At 34.2% G+C, this 24,284-nt stretch overlaps 1 protein-coding gene across 2 annotated transcripts in view; it reads right to left on the bottom strand.

The window, feature by feature from the left end:
* Positions 1–24,284, bottom strand: part of GLCCI1 (glucocorticoid induced 1) — a 119,353-nt gene that overhangs the window by 60,271 nt on the left and 34,798 nt on the right. The window lies entirely within an intron of this gene.

Below are 24,284 nucleotides of genomic sequence, written 5' to 3'. Positions count from 1 at the left end.
ACAAATTTTAAGATGATTTGTTCTAGTTCTGTAAAAAATGCCATTGGTAATTTGATAGGGATTGCATTGAATCTGTAGATTGCTTTGGGTAGTATAGTCATATTCACAATATTGATTCTTCCAATCAAAGAACATGGTATATCTCTCCATCTGTTGGTATCATCTTTAATTTTTCATCAGTGTCTTATAATTTTCTGCATAAGGTCTTTTGTTTCTTTAGGTAGGTTTATTCCTAGGTATTTTATTCTTTTTGTTGCAGTGGTAAATGGGAGTGTTTCAATAATTTCTCTTTCAGATTTTTCATCATTAGTGTATAGGAATGCAAAAGATTTCTGTGCATTAATTTTGTATCCTGCAACTTCACCAAATTCATTGATTAGCTCTAGCAGTTTCCAGGTGGCATTTTTAGGATTCTCTGTGTATAGTATCATGTCATCTACAAACAGTGACAGGTTTACTTCTTCTTTTCCAATTTGTATTCCTTTTCTTTTTCTTCTCTGATTGCCGTGGCTAGGACTTCCAAAACTATGTTGAATACCAGTGGTGAGAGTGGACATCCTTGTCTCATTCCTGATCTTAGAGGAAATGCTTTCAGTTTTTCACCATTGAGAATGATGTTTGCTGTGGGTTTGTCGTACATGGCCTTTATTATGTTGAGGTAGGTTCCCTCTATGCCCACTTTCTGGAGAGTTTTTATCATAAATGGGTGTTGAATTTTGTCAAAGGCTTTTTCTGCATCTATTGAGATGATCATATGGTTTTTATTCTTCAATTTGTTAATATCGTGTATCACATTGATTTGTGTATATTGAAGAAACCTTGCATCCCTGGAATAACTCCCACTTGATCATGGTGTATGAGCCTTTTAATATGTTGTTGGATTCTGTTTCCTAGTATTTTGTTAAGTATTTTTGCATCTATATTCATCAGTGATATTGGTCTGTAATTTTCTTTTTTTGTAGTTATCTTTGTCTGGTTTTGGTGTCAGGGTGATGGTGGCCTCACAGAATGAGTTTGGGAGTGTTCCTTCCTCTGCAATTTTTTGGAAGAGTTTGAGAAGGATGGGTGTTAGCTCTTCTCTAAATGTTAGATAGAATTCACCTGTGAAGCCATCTGGTCCTGGACTTTTGTTTGTTGGAAGAGTTTTAATCACAGTTTCAATGTCATTACTTGTTATTAGCCTGTTCATATTTTCTGTTTCTTCCTGGTTCAGTCTTGGAAGGTTATATCTTTCTAAGAATTTGTCCATTTCTTCCAGGTTGTCCATTTTATTGGCATAGAGTTGCTTGTAGTAGTCTCTTAGGATGCTTTGTATTTCTGTGGTGTCTGTTGTAACATCTCCTTTTTCATTTCTAATTTTATTGATTTGAGTCCTCTCCCTCTTTTTCTTGATGATTCTGGCTAATGGTTTATCAATTTTGTTTATCTTCTCAAAGAACCAGCTTTTAGTTTTATTGATCTTTGCTATTCTTTTCTTTGTTTCTATTTCATTTATTTCTGCTCTGATGTTTATGATTTCTTTCCTTCTGCTAACTTTGGGTTTTGTTTGTTCTCCTTTCTCTAGTTCCTTTAGGTGTAAGGTTAGATTGTTGAGATTTTTCTTGTTTCTTGAGGTAGGCTTGTATAGCTATAAACTTCCCTCTTAGAACTGCGTTTGCTGCATCCCATAAATTTTGGATCATCGTGTTTTCATTGTCATTTGTCTCTAGGTATTTTTTGATTTCCTCCTTGATTTCTTCATTGATCTCTGGTTATTTAATAAAGTATTGTTTAGCCTCCATGTGTTTGTCTTTTTTACGTATTTTTTTTCCTTGTAATTCATTTCTAATCTCATAGCATTGTGGTCAGAAAAGATGCTTGATATGATTTCAGTTTTCTTAAATTTACTGAGGCTTGATTTGTGACCCAAGATGTGATCTATCCTGGAGAATGTTCCGTGCACACTTGAGAGGAAAGTGTAATCTGCTGTTTTTGGATGGAATGTCCTATAAATATCAATTAAATCTATCTGGTCTACTGTGTCGTTTAAAGCTTCTGTTTCCTTATTTAGCTTCATTTTGGATGATCTGTCCATTTGTGTAAGTGAAGTGTTAAAGTGCCCCACTATTATTATGATACTGTCGATTTCCTCTTTTATAGCTCTTAGCAGTTGCCTTATGTATTGAGGTGCTTCTGTGCTGGGTGCATATATATTTATAATTGTTATATCGCCTTTTGGATTGATCCCTTTATCATTATGTAGTGTCTTTCCTTGTCTCTTGTAACATTCTTTATTTTAAAGTCTATTTTATCTGATAGGAGTATAGCTACTCCAGGTTTCTTTTGATTTCATTTGCATGGAATATCTTTTTCCATCCCCTCACTTTCAGTCTGTGTGTTTCCCTAGGTCTGAAGTGGGTCTCTTGTAGACAGCATATAGATGGGTCTTCTTTTTGTATCCATTCAGCAAGCCTGTGTGTTTTGGTTGGAGCATTTAATCCATTCACGTTTAAGGTAATTATCAATATGTATGTTCCTATGACCATTTTCTTAATTGTTTTGGGTTTGTTTTTGTAGATCCTTTTCTTCTCTTGTGTTTCCCACTTAGAGAAGTTTCTTTAGCATTTGTTGTAGAGCTGGTTTGGTGGTGCTGAATTCTCTTTCCTTTTGCTTGTCTGTAAAGCTTTTGATATCTCCATCGAATCTGAATGAGATCCTTGCTGGTCAGAGTAATCTTGGTTGTAGGTTCTTCCCTGTCATCACTTTTAATATATCATGCCACTCCCTTCTGGTTTGTAGAGTTTCTGCTTAGAAATCAGCTGTTAACCTTATGGGAGTTCCCTTGTATATTAATTGTCATTTTTCCCTTGCTGCTTTCAATAATTTTTGTTTGTCTTTAATTTTTGTGCATTTGATTACTATGTGTGTGTGCATGTTTCTCCTTGTGTTTATCCTGTATGGGACTCTCTGCGCTTCCTGGCCTTGGGTGGCTATTTCCTTTCCCATGTTAGGGATATTTTCGACTATAATGTCTTCAAATATTTTCTCTGGTCCTTTCTCTCTCTCTTCTCCTTCTGGGACCCATATAATGCAAATGTTGTTGCGTTTAATGTTGTCCCAGAGCTCTCTTTGGTTGCCTTCATTTCTTTTCATTCTTTTTTCTTATCTTTTCATTCTTTTTTCTTATTCTGTTCCGCAGTAGTGAGTTCCACCATTCTGTATTCCAGGTCACTTATCCATTCTTCTGCCTCAGTTATTCTGCTATTGACTCCTTCTAGTGTAGTTTTCATTTCAGTTATTGTATTGTTCATCTGTTGTTTGTTCTTTAATTCTCCTAGGTCTTTGTTAAACATTTCTTGCATCTTCTGGATCTTTGCCTCCATTGTGTTTCCGAGGTCCTGGATCATCTTCACTACCATTATTCTGAATTCTTTTTCTGGAAGGTTGCCTATCTCCACTTCATTTTGTTGTTTTCCTGGGGTTTTATCTTGTTCCCTCATCTGGTACATAGCCCTCTGCCTTTTCATCTTGTCTATCTTGCTGTGAATGTGGTTTTTGTTCCACAGGCTGCAGGATTGTAGTTCTTATTGCTTCTGCTGTCTGCCCTCTGGTGGATGAGGCAATCTAAGAGGTTGATCTAATCATTGATTTTAAACAAATTATTTTAGTCAAAGCAATACCAAAGATGGCTACTTGGTCTTCAAATCTATTTAATGCTCAAGCTTGTGAAGTCACAGAGGATGAATTAATTTGTATCCAGTTTGTTAAATCTGAGTATTTGAGAAATGTTTTACCATTTAAATTAGGAAAACACCACCACAAAGTAGCAAAAGTTCTTTGCTTTCATATCAGCAAGTGATTCCTTCCAACTGGCCTGTTATTCCGTCCATTAATCTAGAGCAGAATTTTATGAGTGGTGCTACTTATAACACTGTTCCTGGGTATTAGTAAAAAATATATGAAAAAGAATTCCATGGTCAAATAAATTTGGAAAATATTACATTCTGTACTCCTTTACTCAATGTACAATGCAATTAGCATTTCAAAACTCAAATATACAAATACATAGATACTTTTTTAAAAACCTGCTTTACTTTTTCTTACTGATATGATCCCAGAACACTCATTTTATGTGTATTAACATCCTCCACAGACAGCTTGGAAAGAAGTATAATATTCAGTAATTGGTATTATATAAAATATCTTACTCTTCGGCCACCATACTTAGCGGGATTCTCCCTTTTTAGCTGCCTCCATTTAAACTACCAGGGAATAGAAAATGAACCTTTCATACACTTGAGTAATGCAGAACCAAAGTCTATCTCTAAGACTGCTGACAAAAAGGTGTTTGGCTAAAAAAAGTCCCCTCTATATGAAAATGATACCTACAGGTGGAAGAAGCCATTTTTTAATTTTCACCTCTCAGATTCATCCAAAGTCCAGCCCATGAAGCTTCTTCTCCAACCCCCAGGCCCATCCTCCTAGCTCTGGTTGCCTGGTGATGAATGCTTCTTCTCTGAGTGATATAAACAGAAAACAGTCCTACTGCACAGGACTACACACTTGTTTTTACGACTATTTTTAAATAGAGCAGTTTTTGGTTCATAGCCAAACTGAGAGGACATTACAGAGATTTTCCATATACCCCTCACCCCGACACATGCACAGCCATCCCCCACCAGAGTGGTACGTTTGTTACAACTGATGAACCTACACTACACATCATTATCACCGGAGTCCATAGTTTACATTAGGGTTCACTCTTGGTGTTGTGCATTCTGTGTACCATACATAGTATTTTCACTGACATAAAAATTGTCTGTGCTCTGCTTATTCATTCCTCACCATCTCCAAACCCCTGACAAGCACTGATCTTTTTACTCTTTCCATAGTTTTGCCTTTTCCAGAATGTCAGGTAGTTGGAACCATACAGTAGGTTGCCTTTTCAGAGTCCCTTCTTTCACTTAGTAATATATATTTAAGGTCCCTCCATGTCTTCTTAGTGCTGAATAATATACTGCTGTCTGGATGTACCACACTTTATTCATCCATTCACCTACTGAGGGACATCTTGCTTGCTTGCAAGTTTGGCAATTATGAATAAAGCTGCTATACATATTTGTATGCAGGGTTTTGTGTGAACATAAGTTTTCAACTCCTTTGGGTAAGTACCAAGGAACATGAATGCTGGACTGTAAGGTAAGAGTATGTTTAGTTTTGTAAGAAACTGCCAAACCGTCTTCCAAAGTGGCAGTACCACTTCCTATTCCCACCAGCAACATACAACAGTTCCTGTTGCTCTGCATTCTGGTCAGCATCTGGTATTGCCAGTGTACTGGATTTTGGCCATTCTAACAGATGTATAGAGGTATCTCGTTTTAACTGGCATTTCCCTGATGACATATAACGTGGAATATCTTTTCATATGCTTGTTTGCTATGCGTATATCGTCTTTAGTGAGGTGCCTGTTAGGAAGTCTTTGGCCCATTTTTTAATCAGGTTGTTTGTTTTCTTATAGTTGAATTTTAAGAGTTGTTTGCATATTTTGTTTACATATTTTACATCCTTTATCAGATGTGAACAATGGGTGCTTTTGTTATTTATATCTTTATTCACAGACTAGCAAGGGCAAATATGCTTTCCTGCTTTATCAATTTCAGAACAGGTCAAACTAACCCCCAGCAAGAAAATATTCTTTTTCAACATGCAAGAGCCTAGAGTCAGTTCCAAAAAAACCCACAAAACAAAAAAACTAATCATGTCACAAAATTCTCTTAATCTTTTATAAAACTTACTTAAATCCTATGTAAAGCTTTAAAATCTGTTTTTTGTATGGTTCACCCTTAGCCTTGAAATTTATTATAGTTTATAATCTATTACGGAAATATGATTACTGACTGCTAATTATTTTACTGTACTTACATAGATGATCCTTAATATTAAGGTACTGATAAAGCTGGCAAGAAATGAAACAGAATTACTTGAAAAATCAGTGATCATTAAATTAATAATTAAGATTAGAGTCTGATTTTAAGTTACAGAAACGTTTTAAAAATAGATAATGACAAACCCTTCACTGTTTACAACTATGTCTTTTAGAGTTTACAACTATGTCTTTTAGAAATTTGATTTTCTTTTGACTAATAAATTTTTTTTAACTTTTTAAAAACTTTTAACTTAAAAGATCATCTTGAAAAGACTATCCTGATTAAAAAGGAGCACAAAAAACTGGGATTCTTTTTTTTTTTTTTAAGACTTTGATGTGGACCATTTTTTTTTTAAAGTCTTTATTGAATTTGTTACAGTATTGCTCCTGTTTTATGTTTTGGTTTTTTGGCCCTGAGGCATGTGGGATCTTAGCTCCCCGACCAGGGATCAAACCAACACCCCCTGCATTGTAAGGCAAAGTCTTAACCACTGGACTGCCAGGGAACTCCCTGTGATTCTAATATTATGCTTTGCTTTTCTGGTAACAGTATATAAGTATATATAGTTTTATAACCAGATATAAATAGCCTCTTCACTAGTTAACAAGGAGTAAAGAAAAGGAAGAGTTCCGCTGAAAAAAGCTTTAGGAATTCAGTGATAGCAGTTACACACTCAAAGTTTTTCATCATGCTCCAGCTATATACTAACTTATGTGATCATTTTGTTAGATCACTTTCAAAGTGCAGTCCCTGGAGGAGCAGCATCAGCATCAACTGAGAACAAGTTAGAAATGCAAATTCTCAGGCTCAATAGCAGAATTACCAAATCTGGAATTCTTAGATAAAGCCCAGCAATCTGTGTTCTAAGAAGCTGACCATATACTCACCATTTTTCTTATAGGCTAATAACCATTTACAAATATAATATCAATTTTCATATAATTACATCTTTGGAAATTAACATAAACTAATGTAAATGTTGTTTGGAGCCATGTAGAAAGTTATATTGCTAGAGAGAAGTTTCTCTTTACCAAGGAACATTAAACAGTAGTCTCCAGCAAGGACTAAGATATGCCTGAATATTTAAGTAAAATTTATAAAATCCATGTCTATTTAGGCCTCAAAAGTGTTCAACACACAATTGAATGGAAGTCTATGAAGTAATGGTTTGTGATTTTCTAGATTATTAATGAGGGAGCTTATTCAGAAGAGTTAAGAAGCTATATTTCTGTTTCCAGATCTCAAGGTGAGGGGGAGGGAGGGTGTTGGTGGTAAATCTCTGGACTGCAATTTTTAAAAATAAGAAATACCACAGAAATCAACTATTGAATCTGTGCTAGACATGATAAAAGTATTTGCCTTACTCTATAAGAAATGCTAATTTGAGAAAAAGCAATCATAAATGTGCCCCAAATCTTAAGAATATTCATAGTAAATCTATTTCTAAGAATTAACCTAAGATAGATGTACACCAAGAGAAGCACTGGAAATAAATGTCTGTCAATAGAGAACAGAAAAGTTGTGGCACATTCTTATAATACAAAAAACCACACTACATAGACTGTAATCCCACTTTAGTAAGCAAGTACACACAAAGAGAAAAAGACTTTAAAGAGATACTTCAAAATATAAATGGTGGTAAGAATTCTAGATAATTCTACAGTAAATCCTTTTTTTTTTCCAGCTGAGAAAAATCAAGATTTAAAAAAAGACTTAAAGTCATGTTTAGGAATACTTAATGGCATGAGTAAATGTTATGATTTATTAAAATCATACAAAATAAATAATAAAATCATATTTACTACCTGCAGTATCATCTGAACTCTTTTTAAAATGGTCTGTAGTTTTTAAATTTTTATTTTTTAAATGCAAATAATCAAAATATAAGAGGATATGCATCAAAATGTTAAAAATGGCTGTCTGGATATTAGAATTATAAGCAACTTATTTTGAGATTTTTGGTATTTTCCAAATCTTCTGCAGTGACTCCTGTTTCAAATTTAGAAGCAGGATTTAAAAAAAATGAGAAAGATAGCTATGTAATAGAATCAGTAAGTGGGGATGTATATCTACTCTGAGAAAGCCCAACATAGAATTACAAAAATTCTAACTTTAGATGCAAACCTCAAATCTGTCTTGGAAGACAGGTTACATGTAAGTTAAGATGTTAGTATACATCACATAAAATATTTTTCCCTAGTCAGCGTTTCCTTTGACTAGGGGTTTGGGTTCTCTCACAACTGCAAGTGCCTGTATGTAGTTTATCACTGGCTATGGGAATGGAATTGGAGACTTTAGAAAAGCTGAAATATTTAAGTGTTTAGAATAACTGAAAACTGAAGGTAACTGAAATATCCAACACCTAGAAATATTAGTGGAAAGTTATTGATGAGAATATTGACAGGAAATTATAATTCAGTTTGGATATGTCTTTCATGTTGTACTTTAATTCTATGGAGGAAAAAATATCTATAAAAATGTTTTCCTGAAAAAGTTAAACAGAGAGCTACCATATGATCCAGCAATTCCCAGAGAAATGAAAACATATGTAAACACAAAAACTTGTGTGCAAAGGTTCATAGAAATTCACCAACTCATGAATGTACAAATAAACTGTAGTATGTCCATACCATGAAATATTATTTGGCATTACAAAGGAATGAAGTACTGATACCATGCTACCACATGGATGAAACTTAAAAATACTATACTAAATGAAAAAGGCAGAAACCAAAGGCTACAAATTGTATGAGTCCATTGATATGAAATGTTCAGAAAATGCAAATGTAGAGCGGCAGACAGTAGACTACTGACTGGGTGCCTATGGCTGAGGAAAAGAAGACTGGGGGGAAATAGTGAGTGACTGCTAATGGTTTCTTTTCGTAAAAACAGAAATATTCTAAAATTGATTATGGCATTGGTTGCACAATTATATTAAGAACCATGAATTCTACATTCTAAATAGATGAACTGTATGCTATATAAGTTATATCTCAATAAAACTGTTATTAAAAATATTTATGTCAAAGAGGAAATTACAAATCAATCTCATTTTTCAATTTAAAAAAAGCCATGTATTGCTGAACCTGAAAGTCCCAAGCATTGTTTGTATTTTCTAAAAATAATTGGTATTTTCTGTCATGCTTTTCTTGCCAAGTTTCAAATCACACAGCAGCACTAGTCGAGTAATATAACAGAAAAGAGTAGGAGGCACTGTACATTAATAATCTACCTCGTCAGGTTTCTCAAGTCATTGTGAGAACATTTAACAAAGGAACTAATGTAACATAAAATAAACTGTATATCAGAAATACTATTCTCTGGCTTCTTACAGAAACAGTTATTAAATTGACTCTTGACAGTTTCTGCTTTAACCAAAAGGAGATGGTACTATGAGGAATTAAAAGTATAAACAATATTTCAATTTATTATTCAGTATTTACACTTAATAATACCCATTCTGACAAGTTCTCTCACTATTATTGTGGATAAATTTAAAACCAAATGATGAGATCTAATTTTCAGTTTTTAGAGAGCATTAAAACATATTCATTATTTTGTGCTATAATTTTTAAAATTACAATTTGCTTTGGTGACTGTGTTTCAGAAAACTGATTCCACTAGTAAAAAAAAATGAGAGCAATTTTACTTTTTCAAAAGTGATATTTCCAAACACTTTAAAAAAATACATTTAACAATTGCACTGGATTATAGCTGCCTCAGTATTATCCAATAAATTACTTTTTATTGTTTCTTAATAGCTTTTAATGTTTCTTTAATCTCTCACACCTGACAGAAAATCAGCAACATAGGTGACTACTAGATATCTACCAAAAATGTTTCCATACCATTCCGAAGTCATAAAAACCAGTAGTGTTCAACTGATGATAGCATAAATATCATCAATGGGATACCTAAGTAACGAGAAAGGGAGTGGGAGTTTCTGTAGCAATATAAGTCCACTGTCCCATACATGGACCTATAAATCTAAAGTACCATTTCTTACTTGTAAGAATGTACAGTGGAAAACAATAGCTACTTCTGACTGAATGAACCCTGACCCACCAGAAATTGTTTAACCGTGTTTCAGAGCCCTCTCATGCCCTGGAGTTAGTTGCATCATTTCTATGCCATTTCTTACCAATCCAGATTTAATGTTCATAATTGCATAATCAATTATTGATACCAGTAATACTGTCCACTCAATTCAGTATTATTATATTTAAGCCTGCTGACAGTAAAATACTATAGACTCCAATACAAAGCAGGTAACATTTTTCAACATCTACTATGTCCTATTTACTGTGCTAGAAGCTTACTATGTGATCCTCATTTTAATAGGTACTAGTGTTATCTCCCAAAAGCTTTAAGAATGTCAACAGCACAAAAAAGCTGTTTTCACTTGGTTTATACTAATGTTTCCTACCAATATGATGTATTCTATGCCAATCATTTATTAAAAAATTTATACCAAGTTATTGACAACTTGAAAGGCATACCGCTTTCTCATACTGCACCCATCCTTAACTATGATCTGATTCTGACTCTTAAAGCTTAATGTCTCTAATAAATGTCTTTCTAAATAAATGCTGTTTATTATTATCACAGGATTTTTGATAGAAAATTGATGGATTTTAAGATATAAAAGGTTGAGAACCAATGTACCAGACAACAAAGTTCAAGAAGATAGAGTGAGAGGGTTGTTCCAAATAAATACAACCTATTTCACAACTTTACCTAGAGCTAGTTTAGGGGTAAAGGTGAGGGAGGAGATAAAGGAAAACAGGCTGTTTTTGTTACCTGTAAAATATTTCTGGTAATGGGAAGAAAACTGGGTATATGGGCAACAGGAGTATGGGGAAGGCTCTTTGCTATTTACCTTCTACTTTTGATTTAAATCAATACATTAACTATTAAAAATTAATACGTAGAATTTTGAGTTTCTGCTAGTTTTAAAGACAGTATTTGAAACTGATGAGTAAAACAGTAAATATTTTAGCTATGGATTTAAATTTTTCATCAGTACAGCTGAGTATATTCCTCTGGCAACCAAAAATATTACTCCCTGAACTAGGAACGTGACTACTATCATGTGGATTGTTCAACTCTAGAATTATACAGTCCTGTCTTTTAATTAGCTAATGGCTGGAAAAAAAAAAGTAAAGGCGATCCTGTACAAGATAGAATCTTTATAAACTTACTCAAGAGCCAGTTGGAGACCAGCTCCATAAAAATAACAATTTAGGTCCCTGGAATGCAATCTAGGAGGCCAAGATGGCCAAATCTTTAGACTTGCTTTCATTTCAAGAAAAGCTTCCCACCACCGTCCAAAATTGTTCCAGCAACTACCACTTCTTAAACTTTAACAGCAAGCTCTTCAACAAGGGCACAGGAAACCCAAACAGCTGTATCAAGAATGACTTTTGGTCAGGAAATGAGTTTCTGATCAGAGTGGTAAAACTGAAAGTTCTTTCTTATACCTATTACTAATTTGAGATATACCATTTACTCCTTTGATGAAAGTCCTCCCCAACCAAGCTCCTTTCATGAAGGGAAGGAAAGAATAGAGTATTTAAATAGCAAAGAATTTATATATTTTAGTTTGGAGTTGTTAATTTTATCGAATGTTGGCTAAAGTCAAACGCTAAGTACTTATACCAGATCTGTTTCTTAAATATAAAAAAGATTTCTAGGGAAAAATGCTGGCATAGAGATAGGATCACAAAACTCCATACACTCAAACTTAATGAAATGAAGAAAATTAAAAGGTTACTTTATGTACTTTTTGGCATGTTTAAATGTTTCATACTGTAAAATTTGAAAATTAATTAAAAACAATAAAATATCAAAGAAGAATATCATCTGGAGAAAAGAAAGCAGAAGTGTACAGAATTTCATTTAAAAATACTACCATTCCATTTCTTACCCTTCAAAAAATAAAAAAGGTAAATGAAAAGTTCTGAAATCTTTCTCTGATACCAACTTTTCAGAGAAGATGAATGAGGGGGATAGACAAGCAGTCAAAGTGGAAGGACTCATATAGAGTAAAAGCTACTCTCACCTCAACTGGCCATCAGACATTTTTAAAAAACTGTCAGGTTTACCATGTCATTTTTCCCTAACAAGGAGAAGTATGGCAGATGACTCAAAATACATATAAATGGCTCAAAGCTAATTATTTCCAGCAATAAGCAAGATTTATCAGAACAGAAAGACAAAAACACTAAGAAGTAAAAACCATGGGAAACAGGTGGGAAGAAAGAAGGAAGAAATTTCTATTTGAAGTTCCCCTTCTCAGCTGTGAATTAAGAGTGCCATGGCCAATACCCAGATGTCCACCTATCTTTAACCCTCTGCTAGTAAATGTAAATAATTAATAGTAATTACTTATTGACAATGTTTCAGTCATTATTCTTAGCATTTCAAATGCATTACCTCAATTTAACCCTTACAACAATTCTATGAGGTATAATATCGCATTAACAAATGAGGAAACTGAGGCAAAGAGGTAGTTTGCTCAAAATTACAAAGCTAAAAAATGCTGGAGCCAAGATTCAAAACCAAGCCATCTGATTCAAAACCAGAGCTCTTGGCCAATGAAAAGAAAAGAGAGTTTACAATATTTATATCATGAAAAGGTTCGGTTCAGGGAAAATAATATTAATCAAGACATTAAGCATTCTGTAACAATAAACAATATCAACCATTAGAAAGACAGAATGGGGCTTCCCTGGTGGTGCAGTGGTTGAGAGTCCACCTGCCGATGCAGGGGACACGGGTTCGTGCCCTGGTCTGGGAAGATCCCACATGCCGCGGAGCGGCTGGGCCCGTGGGCCATGGCCGCTGAGCCTGCGCGTCCGGAGCCTGTGCTCCGCAACGGGAGAGGCCACAACAGTGAGAGGGCTGCGTACCCAAAAAAAAAAAAAAAAGAAAGACAGACATAATGAACATACATCTTTAAAACATCTGTATTATCATCAAAATGTAAGGCAAACGACCACTGGAAACAGAAATCAACAGAAGTTTTAACTCAAGAACATCGAGCTCATGATAGAACAGACAGACATAAATAAAGTGACCTATATGGAAACTGAATAATATAGTGAATAAGGCTGAATTAATACGTAATGTATTCTTTATCTGAAAGTAAAGACTGTACCTCATTTTCAAATACAGAGAATTAAGAAAACAACAAATCAAAGGCTACAACGAAAACTTCAATGAAGTTTCCAAAAACCTATTAGTCTATGCTATAATGCAATAAAACTAGAAATTAAAGCTTTACTAGGAAAAGAAACTTTAACCATTTAGAAGTTAAAAACAAAACAAAATACTCTCATATGCTAAACAGGATATCAAAACTGAAATTGAATATCTTGAAAATACAAATAATGGAAACATATACTAGCCAAAGCTAAGCTCAGAAGATAAATCTTGGCATAAAACACTTACTAAACAGTAAATATCACAAATACAAAATTAAGCATTCATCTTCAGAATCCAGAAAAAGAACAATACACATGCCAGGAAGGCAGAAGAAAGGCAAAGACAGAGCAAAGTCAGAGGGCAGTGAACTAGGAAAAAAAAACACAGTAAAATTAATTCAACACCTTAAAAAATTTTAATATAGTATATAACCTAATAAATTTAATCACTCAAACACAAATATACAATATTAAAAATAAGAATAGAGGGCTTCCCTGGTGGCACAGTGGTTAAGAATCCTCCTGCCAATGCAGGGGACATAGGTTCAAGCACTGGTCTGGGAAGATCCCACATGCCATGGAACAGCTAAGCCTGTGTGCCACACTACTGAGCCTGCGCTCTAGAGCCCGTGAGCCACAACTACTAAGCCTGTGTGCCACAACTAATGAAGCCCGCGTGCCTAGAGCCCGTGCTCCACAACAAAAGAAGCCACCACAATGAGAACCGCAACGAAGAGTAGCCCCCACTCGCCACAACTAGAGAAAACCCGTGTGCAGCAGCGAAGACCCAACATAGCCTAAAATAAATAAATAAAAACGAGAATAGAAAAACAACTGCAGATATACAAAAAATTAAAAGAATTATAGAAGAGTACTTTGTGAAACTCTATGAAAATACACTTGAAAATTTGGATGAAGTGGATTATATTCTAGGAAACAAAAAACTAAACAAAAGAAGTAGAAATCAAAAAAGACCAAGAGCCATGGAATAAACAGATTTACTAAAGAGCTATAATCCAAAGTCATACTAGTCAGCTTCATAGGGAAAATTCTTTCAGACCGAAGTAACAGATAATAGAGATGATATTTACACCATGCCAGAGCAGAGGAAGGAAATCTTGCAAAATCTTTTTATGAAGCAATATAACACAGAAATCTAAGGATTACATTATGAGAAAGAAAAAATTTCAGACCTCATTTCTGAATATTGAAACAAATATAATAAATTTTAAACACTTCAACTGCCACTGTATATTTTAAAAAAGAACTCCATAAATGAATAGTATTCATTCCAGAAATTATGACCAATTATTAAGTAATCTATTAAAAAACTCACCAAATTATAGGTTATGAGTCAAAACAACCTTCATTTCAAAGATGAAATGGCATTTCAAACATAATGAATCACTCTTCATTTAAAAGAAAAAGAAAAACAATTGGTAAAATATGCACGTATGCTTGATGCTACCATTGTCAGAGTGAACACACTACCTTTTTTTAAATTGAGGTATAACTGACGTACAACATTATATTAGTTTTGGGTGTACAACATAATTCACTATTTGTATATACTGCTAAATGATCACTACAGTAAGTCTAGTGAACATCTGTCACCATACATACTTATAGAAAGTTTTTTCCTTGTGATGAGAACTTTTAAGAGTTTCTTTCTTAGCAACTTTTGAATATGCAATACAACATTATCAAGTATAGGTGCCATGCTGTACATTACATCCCCATGACTTTAGTACTGGAAGTTTGTACTTTTTGACTCCCTTCACCCATTTCAACTACTCTCAACCCCCCTCCATCCCTAGAAACCACCAATCTGTTCTCTGCATCTATGAGACGGTGGGTTTGTTGTTTTGTTTTAGATTCCACATGTATAATACCATATTTTTAATCTGACATTTCACTTAGCATAATACCCTCAAGGTCCATCCATGTTGTCACAGATGGCAAGATTTCCTCCTTTTTTATGGTTGAATAATATTTTTTATCTATTCATTTTTTTATCCATTCATGCATCAGTGGACACTTAGGTTGTACCCCTATCTTGGTTATTTTAAATTCCACAAGGAACATGAGGGTATGTATATCTTTTTGAGCTACTGTTTTCATTTCTTTTGGATAGATGCTCAGAAGTGGAACTGCTAAATCATATGGTAGTTCTATTTTTAACTTTTTGAGGAACCGCCATACTGTTTTCTGTAGTAGCTGCACCAATTTACATTCCCACAAACAGTGCATATCCTCACCAATACGTTTTACCTCTTGTGCTTTTGATAATAGCCTTTCTACAGGTATGAGGTGATAGCTCATTGTGGTTGTGATTTGCATTTCCCTGATGATTGGTGATGTTGAACACATTTTCATGTGTCTGTTAGCCATCTGTACATCTTTGGAAGAATGTCTATTCAGATCGTCTGCCTGCTTTTTAATTAGATTTTTTTTTTTTTTTTTTTTGCTGTTGAGTTCTATGAGTTCTTTATGTATCTTGTATATAAACCCCTTATAGGATATATAATCTGCAAGTATTTTTTTCACATTTAGTAGGTTACCTTGCATTTTGTCAATGGTTTCCTTTCATGTGCAGAAGCTTTTTAGTTTGATGTAGTTCCACCTGTTTATTTTTTCTGTTGTCTTTGCTTTAAGGTTCAAACCAAAAAATCATCACCCAGACTCATGTCAAGGAGTCTTACCGCCTATGTTTTCTTTTAGGATTTCAATGGCTTCAGATCTTACATTCAAGTCCTTTTTTTTTTTTTTTTTGCCTTTTTGGAGTATCACCAATTATTGGATCCTTTATTTTCTTGAACTAGTTGGTTGATGTTGAATCTAATACATAGAGGGAAAAAACGCCAAGCCATGCTTTTGAAAAATGGGTCTTACATTGTTTTTTTAAAACAGAAGTATAGTTGATTTATAATATTGCATTATTTTCAGGTGTACAGCAAAGTGATTCATAAATACATATATATATATATATATATATTCTTTTTCAGATTCTTTTCCATTATAGGTTATTACAAGATTGAATATAGTTCCCTGTGCTATACAGTAAGACTTTGTTGTTTATCTATTTTATATATATATATATATATATATATATAGTAGTTTGTATCTGCTAATCCCAAACTCCTAATTTATCCCTCCCCCCTTTCCTCTTTTGTAATCATAAGTTTGCTTTCAGTGTCTTTGAGTCGTTTCTGTTTTGTAAATAAGTTCATTTGTATCATTCTTTAGATGCCACATAAGTGATATCATAATATTTGTCTTTCACTGTCAGGCTTACTTTACTTAGTATGATAATTTCTACGTATATCCATGTTGCTGCAAATGGCAATATTTCATTCTTCCTTATGGCTAAGTAATATTCCATTATATAATATATACCACATCTTCTTCGTCCATTCATCTGTTGATGTACACTTAGGTTGCTTCCATGTCTTGACTATTGTAAATAGTGCTGCTATGAACATTGGGATACATGTACCTTTTCAAATTAGAGTTTTTGTCTTTTCTGGATATATACCCAGGAGTGGGATTGCTGGATCATATGGTAGCTCTATTTTTAGTTTTTTAAGGAACCTCCATACTATTCTCCATAATGGCTGTACCAATTTACATTCCCACCAACAGTGTAGGAGGGTTCCCTTTTCTCCACACCCTCTCCAGCATTTATTATTGGTAGACTTTTTGATGATGGCCATTCTGACTGGTGTGAGGTGATACCTCATCATAATTTTGATTTGCATTTCTCTAATAATTAGGCATGTTGAGCATCCTTTCATGTGCCTGTTGGCCATCTGTATGTCTTCTTTGGAGAAATGTCTATTTAGGTCTTCTGCCCATTTTTTGATTGGGTTGTTTGGTTTTTGTTATTGAGTTGTATGAGTGTCTGTATATTTTGGAAATTAAGCCTCTGTTGGTCACATCATTTGCAAATATTTTCTCCCATTCCATAGGTTGTTTTTTTTCATTTTCTTTATTGTTTCTTTTGCTGTGCAAAGCTTTTAAGTTTCATTAGGTCCCATTTGTTTATTTTTGCTTTTATTCCTTTTGCCTTGAGAGAGACTGACCTAAGAAAACATTGGTATGATTTATGTCAGAGAATGTTTTGCCTATATTCTCTTTTAGGAGTTTTATGGTGTCACATCTTATATTTAAGTTTTTAAGCCATTTCAAATTTATTTCTGTGTATGGTGTGAGGGAGTGTTCTAACTTCATTGATTTACATGTGGCTGTCCAAGTTTCCCAACACTACTTGCTGAAGAGACTGTCTTTTCTCCATTGTATATTCTTGCCTCCTTTGTCAAAGATATAATTGACCGTAGGTGTGTGGGTTTATTTCTGGGCTCTCTATTCTGCTCTCTATTGATTCATATGCCTGTTTGTGTGCCAGTACCAAACTTTTTTGATTACTGTAGCACTGCAGTATTGTGTGAAGTCTGGGAGGGTTATGCCTACACCTTTGTTCTTTTTCCTCAGGATTGCTTTTGCAGTTCTGGGTCCTTTGTGGTTCCATATAAATTTTAGTATTATTTGTTATAATTCTGTGAAAAATGTCATGGGTAATATGACAGGGATCACATTAAATCTGTAGATTGCTCTGGGTAGTATGGACATTTTAATGATATTAATTCTTCCAATCCAAGAGCCTGGGATACCTTTCCATTTCTTTGAATCACTTTCGGTTTCCTTAATCAATGTTTTATAGTTCTCAGCACATAAGTCTTTCACCTCCTTGGTCAGGTTTATTCCTAGGTATTTTTTTTCTTTTTTGGACGCGATCTTAAATGGGATTTTTCTTTTACTTTCCCATTCTGATATTTCACTGTTAATGTAAAGGAATGCAACGGATTTCTGTATGTTAATCTTGTACCCTGCTACCCTGCTTATTTGGTTTATCAGTTCTAATAGTTTTTGTGTGGAGTCTTTAGGGTTTTCTACATAAAGTATCATGTCATTTGCATATAATGACAATTTTACCTCTTCCCTTCCAATTTGGATACCTTTTATTTCTTTTTCTTGTCTGACTGGTGTGGCCAGGACTTCCAATACTGCATTGAATAGAAGTGGTGGCAGTGGGCATCCTTGTCTTGTGCCAGATTTTAGAGGGGAGGCTTTCAGCTTTTCACTGTTGAGTATTTTATTGGCTGTGGGTTTGTCATAAATAGCTTTTATTATGTTGAGATATATTCCCCCTATACCCTCTTTGGTGAGTTTTTTTTTTTTTTACCATGAATGAATGTTGAATTTTATCAAATGCTTTTTTGGCACCCATTGAGATGAACATGATTTCTGTCTTCTCTCTTGTTGCTGTGGTGTTATCACAATGATTTGCATATGTTGAACATCCTTAATCCGTTTTGAGTTAATTTTTGTGTATGGTGTAAGACAGTGGCTCAGTTTCATTCTTTTGCGTGTGGTTGTCCAGTTTTCCCAACACCATTTACTGAAGAGACTATCCTTTTCCCATTGTATATTCTTGGCTTCTTTGTCATAAATTAATTGACCATATATACGTGGGTTTATTTCTTGGCTGTCTATTCTGTTCCATTGATCTATGTGTCTGCTTTTACGCCTATATGGTTTTGATCACTACAGCTTTGTAACATAATTTCAGATCAGGAGTAAGATGCCTCCAGCTTTGTTCTTTCTCAAGATTGCTTTGGCTATGGGTCTTCTGTGGTTCCATACAAATTTCAGAATTGTGTGAGTTCTGTGAAAATGCCATTGGAATTTTGATAGGGATTGCACTGAATCTGTAGATTGCTTTGAATAGTATGGACATTTTAACAATATTAATACTTCCAATCCATGAGCATGAAATATCTTTCCACTTATTTGTTTCTTTAATTTATTTCACCAGTGTCTTATAGTTTTCAGCATACAGGTCTTTCACCTTCTTGGTTAAATTTATTCCTAAATATTTTATTATTTTTGATGCAACTGTAAATGAATTGTTTTCTTAATTTCTCTGATAGTTTGATATTAGTGTATAGAAATGCAACAGATTTCTGTATCTTGATTTTGTATCCTGCAAATTTACCAAATTCATTTATTAATTCTAACAGTTTTCTGGTGGAGTCTTTAGGGTTTTCTGTATATAGTATATTATCATTTGCAAATAGTGACAGTTTTAATTCTTCCTTTCCAATTTGGATGCCTTTATTTTTCTTCCCTAATTGCTCTGGGTGAGACTTCCAATACTATGTCAAATAAAAGTGGCGAGACTCGGCATCCCTGTCTTGTTCCTGATCTTAGAGGAAAAGCTTTCAATTTTTCATCACTGAGTATGATGTTAGCTGTGGTCTTATCATATATGGCCTATATTATGTTGAGGTATGTTCTCTTTATACACACTTTGTTGAGAGATGTTGAATTTTGTCAAATGCTTTTTCTGCATCTATTGAGATGATTGTATAATTTTTATCCTTCATCTTGTTAATGTAGTGTACCATAATGACTGATTTGCAGATGTTGGACCATCCTTGCATCCCTGGAATAAATCCCACTTGATCATGGTGTATGATCCTTTTAATGTACTGTTGAATTTGATTTGCTAATATTATACTGAGGATTTTTACATTGATGTTCATCAGGGATACTGGCCTGTAATTTTCTCTCTTGTGGTGTTACTTGTCTAGTTTTGGTGCACCAGCTCTTTAAAGCTTCTTCCCAAAGCAAGTCTCATGGCCACACTTAACTTCAAGTGGGCAGAGAAGTATAATCTTATCATATGTCAAGGAGAGAGGATGAGAATATTTGTTAACAGCTCTAATCATTACTATACCTGCAAAGTCAGAGGAAACACCTCTGATTATTACTCTATATTACTTTTATTGTTTGACCACTTTACAAAGAGTATATGTTACTTTATCATTTAAAAACACATTCACATGTAGATTTCATATCTGTCCATAGATGAAGATTCATACTTTGGACTGTGGGGTGAAAACTGAGGAAATGCTACTGTCTGATTATAGTAACCTTAACTACAAGTTCAATTTTAAGTGTCGGTAATAAACTTGTTTAAAAAGGTTGTATCAGCAGGGTTAATGTAATAAAGTAACATCAAATTCTACAAATGGTTTTTAGTTTTCTATTAAGCTACACAGATTAGTCTAATAAACTGGCAATAATCCATCTCCCCATTGGCCTCAAAAATGTGAAGCTGTCTCTTTTAGTCCTCAGGATAAATATGTGTATGTGCAACCTGGGTATTATTAACTGTAATTTGTAAAAAAGGAAACTGAAGTGTGAGACACATTGCAGTTAATGAAATGGGCCATGATTTTCCCCCCAACATTTTATTTTAAAATTTCAAACAGATAGAAGAGTTGAAAAAACTTCTCAGTGCATACTCGGAAAGCCAACATTTAGAATCTATATTTAACATTTTTCTACATTGGCTTCATCACATATATATTCATCTATCTATCGTCTATTGATCTTATTTTTTATTCATTTCAAGGTAAGTTGCAGACAGCAGTATCCTTCACCTCTAAACATCTTAGATTTCAATATTTATATTCTATATTTTAGAAGTTATATATTAGAATGCACAAGTGTATACTTGTGTAAGTTCTAATAAATACATCCACCCATGTAACCAAAATCTCTATCAAGATATACAATTCCATTGTCCCAGGAAGTTCCCTCACATTGGGCTTTGATTTGAACACAAGATCTGTCTCTAAAGTCCATAGTCTTTCCCACAACACTATGCTACTTCTTTTAAAAAGGCCCAATGTATAAATACATTAAACAACAAGAATTTTATTTCTAACCCTCAATAATAAAGGTAGCTGAAATATGGAAATATGAAAGGTATAAAATACTAGAGATTCCCTCCACTAAAGCCAGACAGCCTAGGTATTTAATATCTGTAGCACAATGACTGTATCACTTTCTGTTTACTAATTTCCACTGAATAAATAAAAATATCTACTTCCTTCCCCAAGAGTTAAAGAATTAATCAAGGAGGTATGGCAATTAAAGAATTAATCAAGGAGGACATGACAATAACAACCATTACATATGTTCATATCTTATACCGTCAATTAAACTAATAATGCTTCGGGGCAAGACCATTTCTTAGGCTTGTAAGGCAAGCATTAGGTCAAGTGCTATACACTTTAGTGATTACTATGAGAGGCAGTGAGGAACTGGAGAAAACACAAAACCTTTGGAATCAGCCAAATCTGGATTCAGATCTCTTCATATTTATTTAGCTATATAACCATGTACAAGTTAAACTTCTCTAAGCCTCAGTATATCATATGTAAAATGAGGCCTATATTTGGCCTTCCTATCAATGTCAGGTTTCTCAAATAGACGATCTACAAGCAGACCCAGGCAAGAGAAGCCCCTACCCTGGACTTCAGGCTTTTGGGGGAATTTTATGTAACAGTTTGTTAATTTAACTTAGTATGTATATGGTATGTAGGTCTACATTTATATTTGCTCCAGATCCTGCAGATGTTACAAATGGGCCTGTCTGTATCTACTACTAATAACCTAACATGTGTATTGCCATATTCACTTTCAAATATTACCCTATTTAGTCATACAACATTATCATGAGTTAGGTTTCATTAACCCCATTGTGCAGATAAAGAAACAGATGTGGTTAAGAAACCTACCCAGCGCCCTTATCTTCTATCACCATATCACTCTCTTCTTAACTCCCAAATATCTGAGCTTCCTTCTCTAACATATTATCAATATTTCACTCTCCAAGACAATATGCCCCTAATCCCTAAATCTAGTCCCTATTTTCCATGACCTCTCGGTAGCACCTGATACTGTTAATAATTTTTCCTTTCTTAAAACAACTTTTCCTTTGGTTTCTAAGGCTCGACTATTTCTTCTCTTAGCTTTTGCTCTTTTTCTGTCTCCTCTTGTTAGAGTTTTGGTGAAGAATGAATAAGATAATATTTTTGGAGAGTGTCAGCATAAAGCATATATTCAATAAAAGGTAGGGTTTCTTTTTAACCTAAAAAGAATAGCTACCATTTTTAAGAATGGTGTCAATTACTCTACTAGGTGATACACACACATGCACACACACTATTCCATTTATCCTAAAAGTACCATAAAATTGAAGTTCAGATTGGCTGACAAATTAACCTGTATTAGAAACCTGGCTCCAACAATTCCTAGGTTTATGATACTAAGTCACTTAACTTCCCTGAGCTTCTGCTTCTCCATCGTGTAATTTTATAATGTTCTTGTGAGAATTAAATGAAACACAGGATATAAAAACACAAAGTACATGGTACAACAGTCAGTAAATGTTAAACTCCTTTCTCTTCTTGTTGCTACCAGGTGAATACATTAATTTTTTATCCTTCCCTTGTGTGCATTTCTAAAAACTAAGTCCTTGATCTCTTGACCTTCTTTCTTTATACTCTGTACCTACACTCTGTCACACTTGTGAGTCCAACTCCTCCAGAAAGATAGTTTTGAATTATCTGTGACCATTTCTAAGTGTGCAGGCCCACATCTCTAAGTTTTGCTAGTTCTTTCTACTTGAGAATCCCACTGCCTACCATATCAAACTGCTCCTTTCCCTCACAAAGAATGGAAAGCAAAAGACTGGGAGTGGGTGACATAAAATATTAAACAGACAAAATTGACAGGATTCATGATAAAGAAGCTAATTTTATGGTTTCAAGCTTGCCTGAGAAAATTACAAAACTGGAGAAGATTCTCATAGATCATGTCCAAAATTTTCTCCCCTTTTCCTCATTCTTCAGACATGAAACTCTAATCCTTCTATTTCCCTAACCCACAAAGCCAAAAATGTTCCCATTCCATTGAATTCCCTTACATTTAAATGCTCCATTCATCTAACACCTAATAATACTCTATCTTCTATTACCAATTTTCTTACATTTACATCTTATCTTCCTAACTATGCTGTAAGTTCTTTAAGGCCAATAACCATCTCTTATACTTTTAGTATTGTTCATAATGCTAATCGACTACTGCTATAAAGATATGGTCAAGAATTCAGAAATTATAAATTAAGATGCTTTCAGATCTTTTTCTGACATGGAAGGAAAACTTTTCAAGTCAAAAGCTCTGATCCACAAATAGAGAAGGTGTGACAAACAGGAGATTTTCTCTTTCTCTCTCAAGAATTTCAGTTTTGGCTTTAAACAGAAAAAAAATCCTTTAACATATATTTCCTTAGCCATGTGTTAATACTTTATAAATTATTTCCAGGAACTGTGCAAGCTTTTCTTCAAAAATTACTTATACCAGCATACCTTGGAGATACTGCAGGTTCGGTTCCAAACCACCACAATAAAGCAAATATCGCAATAAAGAGTCACACAAATTTTTGGTTTCCCAGTGCATATAAAATTTATGTTTATACTATTACTGTATTCTGTTATAGTGTTCAATGGCATTACATCCTAAAAAAACAATATACATACCTTAATTAAAAATACTTTATTGCTAAAAAATGCTAATCATCATCTGAGCCTTCAGCAAGTCATAATCTTTTTACAATAGTAACAACAAAGATCACTGATGACGGATCACCATAACAAATATAATAATAATGAAAAAGTTTGAAATATTTAAAGAATTGCCAGAATGTGACAGAGAGACATAAAGTGAGCAAATGCTGTTGGAAGAAAGACGCCGATAGACTTGCTCCATGCAAGATTGCCAAAAACCTTCAATTTGTAAAAAAACACAATATCTGAGAAGCATAGTAAAGCAAAAGCACAGTAAAACGAGTTATGCCTGTATTTTCTAATACAGTTACTAGTCATTAATTTCTGTAGGAAAATAATTCCTAAAACTATAAGGCTCAAAAACCACACAATGTAGACTGATGTGCTATTTATTAAATATTAAATAATTTTAAAACTTTCAAAACCGAGATGATAAAAATACTTAGTCTAAAGTTTATTAAAAGAAATGGCTTTCGGGCTTCCCTGGTGGCGCAGTGGTTGAGAGTCCGCCTGCCGATGCAGGGGACACGGATTCGTGCCCTGCTCCGGGAGGATCCCACATGCCACAGAGCGGCTGGGCCCGCGAGCCACGGCTACTGATCCTGCGTGTCCGGAGCCTGTGCTCCGCAGCGGGAGAGGCCACAGCAATGAGAGGCCCGCGTACCACAAAAAAAAAAAAAAAAAAAAAAAAA

Source organism: Aethalodelphis obliquidens, unplaced genomic scaffold (genome assembly GCF_003676395.1).
Source record: "Aethalodelphis obliquidens isolate GAN/ISIS:26980383/991018 unplaced genomic scaffold, ASM367639v1 scaffold5, whole genome shotgun sequence".
Taxonomy (NCBI): Eukaryota; Metazoa; Chordata; class Mammalia; order Artiodactyla; family Delphinidae; genus Aethalodelphis; species Aethalodelphis obliquidens.
Note: the sequence above shows the minus strand (reverse complement) of the source record. Positions and strands in the feature narration are given on the sequence as shown.